Source organism: Dasypus novemcinctus, chromosome X, assembly GCF_030445035.2.
Source record: "Dasypus novemcinctus isolate mDasNov1 chromosome X, mDasNov1.1.hap2, whole genome shotgun sequence".
Classification (NCBI taxonomy): Eukaryota; Metazoa; Chordata; class Mammalia; order Cingulata; family Dasypodidae; genus Dasypus; species Dasypus novemcinctus.
The window spans coordinates 163,768,157-163,780,976 of record NC_080704.1 but is presented as its reverse complement, the minus strand read 5'-3'; positions in this window follow the sequence as shown (position 1 = coordinate 163,780,976).

Genomic DNA, 12,820 nt, shown 5'->3' with positions numbered 1-12,820 from the left:
TACAGTTTCAACCACATACCTGAACAATCTCCCATGTTCAACTGTTCCCCTAACCCTCACCCTAATTCTTTGGGCCATCTGACACAATCCTCCAAACCTTAGCCCCCTCAAGCCTGCAAAGTCCCACCCAAAGGCATCCCTATGCCCCCATCTTATCCCTTACCTGTACAAATACTTCCCTCCAGCTTTTCATAGATTTCACCCATATAGGCTTCAGCTCACAAACTTCCTCTTCCCCCTAACTTCCTTTGAGCCTATCATCCAGTCTCTAGTTCTCTGAGACAGTTTGCTTTACTTATTTCATTACAGAGAGGTCTGCAGTATTTGTCTTTCAATTCCTGACTTGCTTCACTCAATGTAAGGTCCTCAAGATTCATCCATGTTATCCCATGTGTTTGTACTGTATTTCTTCTTATAGCTCAATAGTATTCCATTGTATGTATGTACAACATTTTATTTATCCATTCATCTGTTGATGGACATTTGGGTTGATTCGAACTTTTCGCAATAGGGGATAGTGCTGCCATGATCATTGGTGTGCATATATCGGTTTGTGTCCTTGTTTTCAGTTCTTCTGGGAATATACCCAGCAGTGGAATTGATGAGTCATATGGCTAATCTATAGCAAGTTTTTTAAGAAACTGCCAAACTGTCCTCCAGAATGCCTGGATCCTTTTGCATTCACACCAGCAGTGGATGAGTGTTCTCATTCCTCCACAATCTCTTCAACACTTGTAGTCTTCTGTTTTTTTATAGTGGCCAGTCTTATGGGAGTAAGATGGTATCTCATTGTAGTTTTGATTTGTATTTCCCTAATAACTAGATCATTTATTATTTAGATCATTTTTTCATGTGCTTTGTAGTCATTTATATTTCTTCTTTGGAGAAGTGTTTGTTCAAGTCTCTTGGCCATTTTTTAAATGGGTTGCTTGGCTTTTTATTTTTGAGATATAGGAGTTCTTTATATATGCAGGATATTAGTCTCCTGTCATATATATGGTTACCAAATATTTTTTTTCCATTGGGTAGGCTGTCTTTTCACTTTCCTGAAAAAGTCATCTGAGGTGCAAAGGAATTAATTTTGAGGAAGTCCCATTTATCTATTTGTTTTTTTGTTGCTCGTGCTTTGGGTGTGAAGTTCGTGAAGCCATTTCCTATCACAAGGTCCTGTAGATGCTTCCCTATATTGTTTTCCAAGGTCTTTATGGTCTTGGCTCTTATATTTAGGTCTTCAATCCATCTTCAGTTGATTTTTGTTTAAGGTGTTAGATGGTAATCCTCTTTCATTCATTTTCATATGGATATCCAGTTCTACAAGCACCATTTGTTGAAGAGGTCATTCTCTCCCAGTTGAGTGGGTTTGGTAGCCTTGTCAAATATCATATGACTGTATATATGAGGATGTATATCAGAATTCTCAATTCGGTTCCAATTTTCAGTGTGTCTATCCTTGTTCCAAAACCATGCCGTTTTCACTACTGTACTTTTGTAGTATGTTTTGAAGTCAGGTAGTGTGATTCCTGCAATTTCATTTTACATTTTCAATATTCCTTAGGCTATTCAGGGCCTTTTTCCTTTCCAAATAAATTACATAGTTAGTTTTTCTAGTTCATTATAAATGCTGTGTTGATTTTTATTGAGATTGCATTGAATCTGTAGAACAGTTTTGGTAGGATACACATTTAATTATATTTAGTCTTCCTATTCATGAATAAGTAATATTCTTCTATTTATTTAGGTCTTCTTTGATTTCCTTGAACAGTGTTGTGTAGTTTTCTGTGTAGGGTCCTTTACATCTTTAGTCAAATTTATTCTTAGGTATATGATTTTTTTATTTACTATTGTAAATGATATTTATTTTTTGACATCCTCCTCTGATTGCTCATTATTGGTGTACAGAAAAGCTACTGATTTATGTGCTTTGATCTTATAACCTGCAACTTTATTGAACTCTTTTATGAGTTCTAGAAGCTTTGTTGTAGATTTCTCAGGGCTTTCTATGTATAGGATCATGTTGTCAGCAAATAGTGAATTTTTTATGTTTTCCTTTCCAATTTGGGTGCCTTTTATGTCTGGTTCTTTCCTCAGTGCTTGAACAAGTACTTCTAACACAACATTAAATAGGAGGGGTGATACTGGGCATCCTTGTCTTGTTCTTAATCTTAGAGGGAAAAAAATTAGGATTTCAAAATTGTAAATGATGTTAGCTGTGGGTTTTTCATATATACCCTTTATCATGTTCAGAATGTTTCCTTCTATTCCTATCTTGCAGTGTTTTTATCAAGAAAGGGTGTTATATTTTTTCAAGTGCATTTTCTGCATCCATAGACATGAACTTGTGATTTTTTCCCTTCAATTTGTTTATATGGTGTATTACATTAATTGATTTTCTTATGTGGAATCATCCTTGCATACCAGGAAAGTAACCCACTTGCTCATGGTGTATAATTTATTTAATGTGTTGTTGAATACAATTAGGAAGTATTTTCTTGAGTATTTTTGCATCTATGTTCATTAGAGAGATTGGTCTGTAATTTTCCTATCTTGTGGTGTCTTTGTTTGGCTGTTTTATTAGGGTAATGTTGGCATCGTAGAATGAGTTAGGCAATGTTCCTTCTGTTTCAATTTTTTGGAAGAGCTTAAGCAAGATTGGTGTGAGTTCTTTCCCGAATATTAGATAGAATTCACCTGTGAAGCCACCTGGCCAGGGCTCCTCTTAGTTGGGAGGTTTTTAATGACTGATTCTATGTCTTTACTTGTGTTTGATTTCTTAAGATCATCAATTACTTCTTTTGTCAATGTAGCCTGGTATGTGTTTCTAGGAATTTGCCCATTTCCTCTAATTTGTCCTTCTTGTTGGCATATAGTTTTTCAAAGTATCCTCTTTTGATAGTCTTTATTTCTGTGGGTCAGTGGTGATATCCCCTTTCTCATTTCTTATTTTGTGTATTTACATTTTCTGTCTTTTTTTTTTTGTTAGTTTAGCTAAGGTTTTGTCAATTTCATTGATCTTCTGAAATAATCAGCTCTTGGATTTTTGTTGTTTTTTGTTTTTTTTTTTCAAGTGCTTTCTTATTTTCTATTTCATTTAGTTCTGCTCTGATCTTTGTTATTTCTTTCTTCTTTTTTGGGGTTTAGTTTGTTGCTTTTTTATTTTTATTAAGTTCACCAAGTGTTCAGTTAGTTCTTCAATTTTAGGTCTTTCTTCTTTTATGATGGGTGAATTTATGACTATCTATTTCCCTGTCAGTACAGTTTTTGCTGCACCCTATAACTTTTGATATGATGTTTTATCATTTTCATTAGTTTCAAGGTATTTATTGATTTCTTTTGAGATTTCCTCCTTGACCCACTGTTTTGCATTGTTTAACTTCTATAACTTGGTGCCAATCTCAGTCTCTGGCCCTTTCAGATTTCCAGCTTCTTTCCACTGTGGTCAGAGAAATTATTTTGTATGATTTCAATCTTTCTGAATTCATTGAGACTCTCTTTGTGGCCTACGATGTGGTCTATCTTGGAGAATGATCCAGGTGCACTTGAGAAAAATGTATATCTTTGGGTATTTGGGTGTAATATTCTGTATATTTCTATTAAGTACAGATCCTCTAATATATTGTTCAAAGTCTTTATTGATTCTCTTTGAGATGTTCTGTCCAATGGTGATTTGATAGTGGTGTGTTAAAATCCCCACTATACTTGTAGAGGCATCTATTTTTTCACTTAATTTTTCCAGTGCTTATCTCATATATTTAGAGGCACACTTGTTAGGTGTATAAATGTTTATGATTGTTCTTTTTTCTTGAAAGATTATCCCTTTCACTAATATGTAGTGTCTATCTTTGTCTCTCACAATTGTTTTGCATTTAATTCTATTTTTTCAATATTAGTATGGCCAGTGCTGCCTTTTTGTTATTGTTTGCCTGTAAGATTGTTTTCCAGCTATTCACTTTCAATATAATTGAATCCCTGGGTCTAAGATGAGTTTCTAGTAGACAACATATAGTTGGGTCATATTTCCTTATCCAGTCTTCCAATCTGTGTCTCTTAACAGGTGAATTTAATCCATTGACATTTAGTGTTATTACTTTCAAGGAATTACTTATATTAGCCATATTTTCTTTGGATTTGTGTTTGTCATATTTTGATTACTTTTTTTCTCTTTTTATATTATTAGTTGTTCCTACACTATCTTCCAAATCTTTCTCTCCCATCTTTTTTCTTTCCTCCTGTAGAACTCCCTTTAGTATTTCTTGAAGGGCAGGATTCTTGTTGGCATACTCAGTTTCTGGGTATCTGTGAATATTTTGAACTCTCCATCATTTGTGAATTCTAGCTTAGCTAGATAGAGTATTCTTGGTTGGAGATTTTTTTCTTTTAGCACCTTGACTATGTTTTACCACTGCCTTGTTGCTTCCATGATTTCAGATGAGAAATCAGCACTTAATCTTATGTAACCTCTCTTAAATGTGATGGTTCTCTTTTCTCTTGAGGCTTTTAGTATTTTCTCTTTGTCTTGAGCATTGGATAATTTGACAAGTGTATGTCTTGGGGTAAACCTGTTGAATTTCTGCTGTTTGGGGTGTGTTGTCCTTCCTGGACATGGACATCCATCTCTCTCAATAGGTTTGGGAAGTTTTCTGCCATTATTTCTTCCACCCCTTCTGCCCCCTTTCCCTTCCCTTTTCCTTCTGGGATGCTCATAATGCATATTTTTGTGCATTTTGCATTGTCATTCAAGTCCCTAAATCCCGGCTGGATTTTTTCTATCTTTTTATTGATCAATTCTACTATCTGTTTGGTTTCAAATGTACTGTCTTCCACATCACTAATACTTTCCTGTGACTCTTCAGATCTGCTGGGATTTGCTGAAAGTGTATTTTTGATTTCTTGAATTGTGTGGTTCATCACCATCATATCCGTTATCTTTTGTTTATTATTACAATTTTTCTGTATGCTCTCCAAGTGTTTTAATTTCATTAATCACTTCCTTCACTTCATTAAATTTTTCCATGATATATGTTTCGAGAGCTCTGATTATTTGTTCTATGTTCTCTTCTTCTTCCTGGTTTTTAGTGTGTTCATTGGATTGAGCCATGTTTTCCTTATTATTGCATGGTTTATATTGTTTGTTGCTGTCTTGTCATCATTTTGTCTTGATTGGTTTATTCAGTTGATTAGCTTCTTGTCTAGTCTCAGGGTTTAATTAGTTTTTGCTTTTGTGTGCATGTTAAGTCTTTCTTTATCACTTTGTTCTTATTCTATTTCCCTGTTGTTGGCTAAGTTCTCTTGAAGGAAAAGATTAGGGTCAGAGAAAGCAAAATGGGTAAGAAAAGAAAAAGTATAATAGCAGCACTGATAGTAAATGTTAGCAGAAAAACCATGTGAAATCTAGGAGAATGGGTATTAAACTCATGTAAGCTGTGTAGAGTTATAATGGTAAGAAAAGTAGAGTATCTATAATGAGATAGCAAACTGAATATGGGGAGGAATATAGTATGAATTAAAAGGCCAGTGTGGTTAGGAAAGAAGGAAAGAGGAAAGAAAGGACAATAATATGAAGTGTGAATAAAAGATAGAAAACAGAATAGAGGTATTAGCAATAAAAATTCAGGAAAATTGGGGTCTAAAAAAAGAGGTGGAATGTAAGAAACAATGAACGACAGAGGATAGAGAGATGTAAAAGAAAGGGGATAGCATTGGTACCCAAAATCAGTACATACAGAAAAGAGGAAATTGAGGATGAGGAAACACAAGAAATAAGAAACGCTGCCTGCAGCACCTAATATAAAAAAAGAAAAAAGTAGAAAAAAAAGGGAGGGGAAAAAAAGCAAGCCAGAAAAAAGAAAAAGAAAAAAGGGTTGTGGGGTGATAAAGAGGAAGGAAAAACTAAAAAACAAGTCAACAAAAAAGACCAGACAAGGCCTTAAGCAAGGAATCCTCTTTGCAATTGAATAAACTGCTTAAGAGTCTGACATTCCCCCTTTCTCCCTTCCTCACTTCCCTTTCTCCCAGGGCAGCAGGAAGGTTGAGTGTAGGGTCCTGTAGGAGATTCAGATGGGTCCCTGTTGAACCAACTCACCACAGAAAATAATGACTTAATTTCTTAAGAGAGAGCACCCACACCTTGCCAAGAACCTAAGTATGCTTTTGGAAGCCTGTAAAGTACGTCCTATTGTACTTCTCCCATAGGTGTGCTACAGGAGGCCTAGTTTTCTGACTCCACCTTCTCCCAGACCAAATTTCCTATCCCAGGGCATTTAGGCAAATCAGGCTCTCTCAGAAGATTTGCCTCTCCTCTCTTTCTAGGCTCTCTCCAAACCAGCTGGTATGCATCTCCAAGCTCAAAAAAAATGGGGGGTCGGGCCAGAAAATTGAACCTGCATTCTGCAGGCCCCTCTGTACCTCACACCAAAACCCTGCCAGTCCCAGAGTCAGTCTGAGACCAGAGGGCCAGGAAAATGCCAGATTTCAGAGAGTGTTGGGTTCAGGAAATGGATGCCCAGGATAATGCAGACTCGGGGTATTTGGGTCTGTGGAATGTGGGCCACGGGGGTTCAGGGAACATGGGATTGGGGATCATGCATCTGTGGAACAGTGGGCTCAGGAATGGTGCTGCATGACTGGCAGTTTTCAGTGAATGCCACAGCCTTCAGTCCCCGGGGGAAGGATTTTGCCTTCCCACAGCTTCTAATCTCAGTGCAAGAAACCTGCAGTTTTACCTTGAGCAAGAACCACCCCTGTTGCAGTCTCTCCAGATTAACACCCAGATACCTCTTGCTTCACAAGCTCCTGAAACAGCCTGCTCCAGCAAGATTCCAACCCAACTCAGCTGGTCCTTTGCAGGAGAGATGATGAAGGCATACTCACTTGGACACCATCTTGCCCCACCTCTGTAATGTATTTTTTTTTAAAGATTTATTTATTTAATTTCCCCCCCTCCCCTGGTTGTCTGTTCTTGGTGTCTATTTGCTGCGTCTTGTTTCTTTGTCCACTTCTGTTGTCGTCAGCAGCATGGGAAGTGTGGGCGGCGCCATTCCTGGGCAGGCTGCACTTTCTTTTCACGCTGGGCGGCTTTCCTCACGGGCGCACTCCTTGCATGTGGGGCTCCCCCACGCGGGGGACACCCTTGCGTGGCACGGCACTCCTTGCGCGCATCAGCACTGTGCATGGCCAGCTCCACATGGGTCAAGGAGGCCCAGGGTTTGAACTCTAGACCTCCCATATGGTAGACGGACGCCCTAACCACTGGGCCAAAGTCCGTTTCCCTGTAATGTATTTTTAATCTCATCCATCATATCTTTCATTCCCTTAATGTCTGTTACTTTCCATTGCATGATTTCAATTTGTTCTTTGTGCTTATCCAGTGTCTTCTTAACATCCTTTATTTTTTAGTCATATTTTCCTTAAATTATTTGAAGCTGATTTATGAGAGTTATGTGGTTATCACTGATTAATTGTCTAAATCCTGTATCTCTTCAGGATACTTGGTTTGTTCCTTTGGCTGGTCCATCTCTTCCTGTTTCCTAGTGTGTAATTTTTTGCTGATGACTAAGCATCTCAATATGTTGGTGAATTTACTCTGAAGGCCAATCTTTATCTCTTGCCTATAGGTTTTTTTTCCCTACAGGTCTTCTTTGATATTTGGTTCTACTTATTCTAAGTCTTTAAAATTGCTCTGCTTAAGTTATTAAAATTGATGCAGGGACTCACTAATGGGGTGCAGATTTTCTCCCAGGGGTAAGATACAGAGAGTACCATAAACAATTTTTGTCCATGCAATTCCAGACCTGCCAAATGATAGTGTTCATCATCACTCCTTTCCACAGAGGTGTTTCAGTATTGGCTTTCCTGTGTTCCTCTGTTGAATTTCCAGAGTGGAGACTCAGTGTGGCCTCTGCTGCCTGAATTCACAGAAGAAAAGATCCCCGACTCCCCCTCCCTTTTCCCTTGAAAGAGCTGACAATGTGGAAGATGTCTGTTTCCCTCTCAGTCAGCTGCAGTGAGCCAGGGGGTTAAACCAGTTAACTATCATGGGGGTGGGGGAGGGGAGCCTTTCCTGGCCTCCATGGGGGCTAGGTAACTCATGTTTGTTGTTTTAGCTTCTTTGTCTTTCTGCCCCTCACCCTCCTGGGAGCTGTGTAGCACTGTCCTGGTCTGTGGATCCCCAAAGTAGGTCTCAAGAAATATTTTGTCTCTTTCTCCATTGTTTTGTGAGAACATTGAGTTCTGCCTGTTAGTCCTATGCCATTTTCCCACAATCTTCCCTACTGTATTTTTAATCCTTACTATTGTGACCTTCAGCCACATAATTTCTGTTATGTATCTTTTCATATTGTCAAATTCTTCTATATACTCACATATTATCTTCTTAATAAACTTTAACTCTTTATGCATATTTTCTTTCATTTCCTTGAATGTATTTTGGATATTTGTTTGAACATCTTTGATTAGTTTTTCCAAATTCTTTGTCTCCTCTGAAGTTTTAATTGTTCCTTTGAGCCATATCCTCTTATTTTTTAGTATGACTTGTAAATTTTTTTATGATGTATAGGCATCTTATTACCATAATGAGTTAACTTTAAAAGTCAGTTTCTCCCTCTTGTCTAGTGTATTAGTCAGGGTTCTCTAAAGAACAGAATCAATAGGAGATATCTATAAATAGTATGGGATTTAATAAGACTCTCTCACATGACCATAGGGATACACAAGTCCAGGTTCTGCAAATCATGGGGTCCAGTGAAAGTCCAAAGAAGGTCTTGATAAGTTTCCAGGGGACATTGGCTATTGAATGGTGAGCTGGGAAATTTTCTCTGAATGCTGAAATCATTTCCCCTTTTAAGGCATTCAACTGTTCAACTTATTGGATAAAACGTTACTCTTTGCTGATGGCAATCTCCCTGGTTGGTTGTAGATGTAATCAGCCATCTATGCAGTAAACTATCTGATGAATGAAGCCCGTAATTGTCCTTATTACAATTAGCTCAGTGCTTGCTTGACCAAACAACTGGGCACCATTTTCTAGCTGAGTTGACACATTAGCCTAACCATAACATCTAGGGTTTGATTGTTGATTGAATTTCTGTTAAGGCTCTTCTTTGATCCTTGGCGCAACTTACTCCAGGCCTTTAGAATAGTATATAATGAATGCCTTTGTCCCTCATTACTGTTTTTGACTTAACGTCTATTTTATTTGATATTAGTGTAACTGTCCCAGCTCTCTTTAGATTACTATTTCATGGTATATTTTTCCATCCCTTCACTTTCAATCTACTTGTACCTTTGAATTTATGAGTCTCTTACAGACAACATATAGTAGCTCATGCTTTTCTATCCATTCTTCCAATATGATAATGCAGATTATCTTTTGCCATTTTGTTATTTAGGCTTTATATGCCTTATACCTCTTTTTCCCTTAAATTATTCCATTTATATCTACTTCCTTTAGTTTCCTAGGTTAGTTATAGCAGATTCACCAGGGTCATGCCTTATGGCAATAATCTTTTTAAAAGGCCCTTAACTGAAGTAATCTAATCAAAAGATCCCACTTACATGCACAACAAAACTACTAGAATAGATGAGTTCAGCGAAGTGGCAGGATACAAGAATAATGCAGAAAAAATTAGTAGCATTTGTATATATGACTAATGTGGAATCTGAGGAGGAAGTCAGGAAAAAATCCCATTTACAGTAAAGACAAAAAGAATAAAATATTTTGGAATAAACTTAACTAAGGACATAAAGGACTTGTACTCAGAAAACTATAAAACATTGATAAAAGAATGTTTATCAAAAGAAATGGAAAAGAAATTTATCTAAAGAAATCAAAAGAAATTTATCTAAAGAAATGGAAGGACCTTCCAAGCTCTTGGACTGGAAAACTAAATATCATTAAAATGTTAATTCGACTCAAATTTATCTATAGATTCAATGCAATCCCAATAAAACTTCCAAAAGCCTTTTTTACAAAATTGGAAAGACCAATTATCAAATTTGTTTGGAAGGATAATAGGCACTGAATAACCAAAAATATTTTTAAAAAGAAGAATGAATTTGGAGGCCTTTCACTTCCTGACTTTAAAGCATATTACTTAGCTACAGTGGTAAAAAGACCATGGTACTGGTACAAAGATAGTTATGTTGACCAATGTAATAGAATTGAGTATTTAGAAATAGATCCTCAAATTGATGGCAAAGTGATTTTTGACAAGGCTTTCAAGTGCACCAAGCTGGGAGAGAACAGTGTATTCAACAAATAGTACAGGGAGAACTGGATATCCATATCCAAAAGAAAGAAAGAGGACCTCTAACTCACACCTTATACAAAAATTAACTCAAAATGGATCAAAGACCTAAATAAAAAAGGTACAATAATAAAACTCCTAAAAGAAAATGTAGTGAAACATCTTCAAGATATTGTGGTAGGCAGTGGTTTCTTAACCCGTGTACCCAAAGCATGAGCAATGAAAGAAAAAATGGATAAATGGGACTTCCTCAAACTTAAACATTTTTGTGTTTCAAAGGACTTTGTCAAGAAAGTGAAAAGGCAGCTTACTCAGTGGGAAAAAATATTTGGAAACCACCTATCTGATAAGGGTTTGATATCCTTGTTATACAAAGAGATCATACAATCCAATGATAAAAGGCCAAGTAATCCAATTTCAAATTGGTCCAAAAACTTGAATAGACATTTCTCTAAAGAGGAAATACAAATGGCCCAAAAGCACATGGAAAAAAATATCCGAAATCCTTAGCTATTAAGGGAATTCAGATCAAAACTACACTGAGGTATCATTTCACACCTTACAGAATAGTCATTATTACAAAAACAAAACTATAAGTGCTGGAGAGGATGTGGAGAAATAGGAACACTTTTTCATTTATGGAGGGAATGTAGAACAGTGCAGCCTTTGTGGAGGACAATTTAGCAGTTCCTTCAAGAAGCTAATACTGAATTGCTGTATGATCCAGCAATCCTGTTCTTAAGATTAAATTCAGAAGAACTGAAAGCAAAGGCAGAAACTGACATTTACACACAGATGTTCATAGTAGCATAATTCACAATCGCCAAAATATAGAAACAATGCAAGTGCCCATCAATTGATGAGTACAGAAAGAAAATGAATGGAATACTATTCAACTGTAAGAAGAAATCAAATTGGGATGCTTATGACAAAATGAATGAACCTTGAGAACATGATGTTGAGTGAATTAAGTCATACACAAAAGGACAAATATTATATGGTTTCACTAATATGAACTACAACAATGAATAAACACACAGAGGTAAACTCTAGAGTATAGGTTACTAGGAAATTCTCATCTAATGTTAATTGGAACTAATGCTTAATGTATGTAGAACTTTTAATAAGGTTTATTGTAAATGTGTGGAAATGAATAGAGTTTATGATAATACATAGTTAGGTTAACTAACACTGCTGGTTTAGGAATGTGATTGTGGCTCAAAGGGGTAGTCTGTGGATGCAATATTTCAATTCAAAGGAAGCTAGAGATTAATGTAGGGACTATATAACTTAGTGACTTTGGTGGTGGATGAAGATTATTGTCAATAATATAAGAATATTCTCCCTTTACAAAGTGTGAAGTGTAGGTGATAAAGGGGGAAATTACAACTAATGAAATTTTTGGATTATAGTTAACAGTAATATTGTAATAGTTTTACAGCAATGGCAACAAGATACGGTATCAATTGTAAGGGACAACAATAGGGGGATATAAGGAGTATGGTATTTTTCCTTTTGGAGTAATAAAAACTTCCTAACATCGACTGAGGTGATGACAGCACAACTGTGTAATGAATATGAGAGCCACCGAGTGTACACTTTGTGACTGTATAATGCAATGAATCCTGTGGTGGAAGATGGACTGTGGTTAACAGAACAAATGTGAAAATCTTCTCTCATGAGCTATAACAAGTAGTTAATATTAATACAGTGTATCATTAACTGGGTGAGTTTGGAAAGAAATACACCAAATATAAGATATGTGCTTCAGTTAGTAATAATATTTTGATGATGTTCTTTCATGGTTTGTAACAATTGTTTTACAAAACGCAAGGTGGTGGTGGTGGCATAATGTATGGGAGCCCTGTATGATGATATGCATATTTGTTCTGAAAGTCACAACTTATACTATACACTTACTGTTTATAAATGTCCATGTATGAATGATAAACTTCAATTAAAAATATTTAAAAAGAGATCCTACACTTGAGATAGGTTCACACCCACAGGAATGTATTAGCTCTAAAGACATGATCTTTTCTGGGGTCCACAAAAGCCTCAAACTACACACCTTCTGTCTCCACCTTTGGTACTTGTTATCACTATTATCATTCCACTTTGTTCATCTAAAACCATAGATTTATCATCATTTTTATGCATTTGCATTCTAGCACCTGTAGAAGGTAAAGAAATGGAGTTATATACAAAGTGATACACTACAATAATATTGGCATTTATAATTACCCCAGTGGTTACCTTATCAGGTCTTTATTTCTTTAAGTCACTTTGAACCTCTGTCTAGTATACTTTCCTTTCAGTCTGAAAAGATTCATTTATCATTGGTTGTAAGGCTGATGTAGTGGTAATTAACTTCCTCAGCTTTTGTTTATCTAAGAATGCACTTAATCTCTCCCTCATTTTTGAAAGAGGGGCTTGCTGGATATGAAATTATTGGCTGGGAGTGGTTTTCTTTCAGCACCTAGGTATTTCAATCCACTGCCTTCTTGTCTTGATGCTTCTGAGGAAAAACCAGCACTCAGTCTAATTAGCACTCCCTTGCACATAGCACGTTGCTTTTC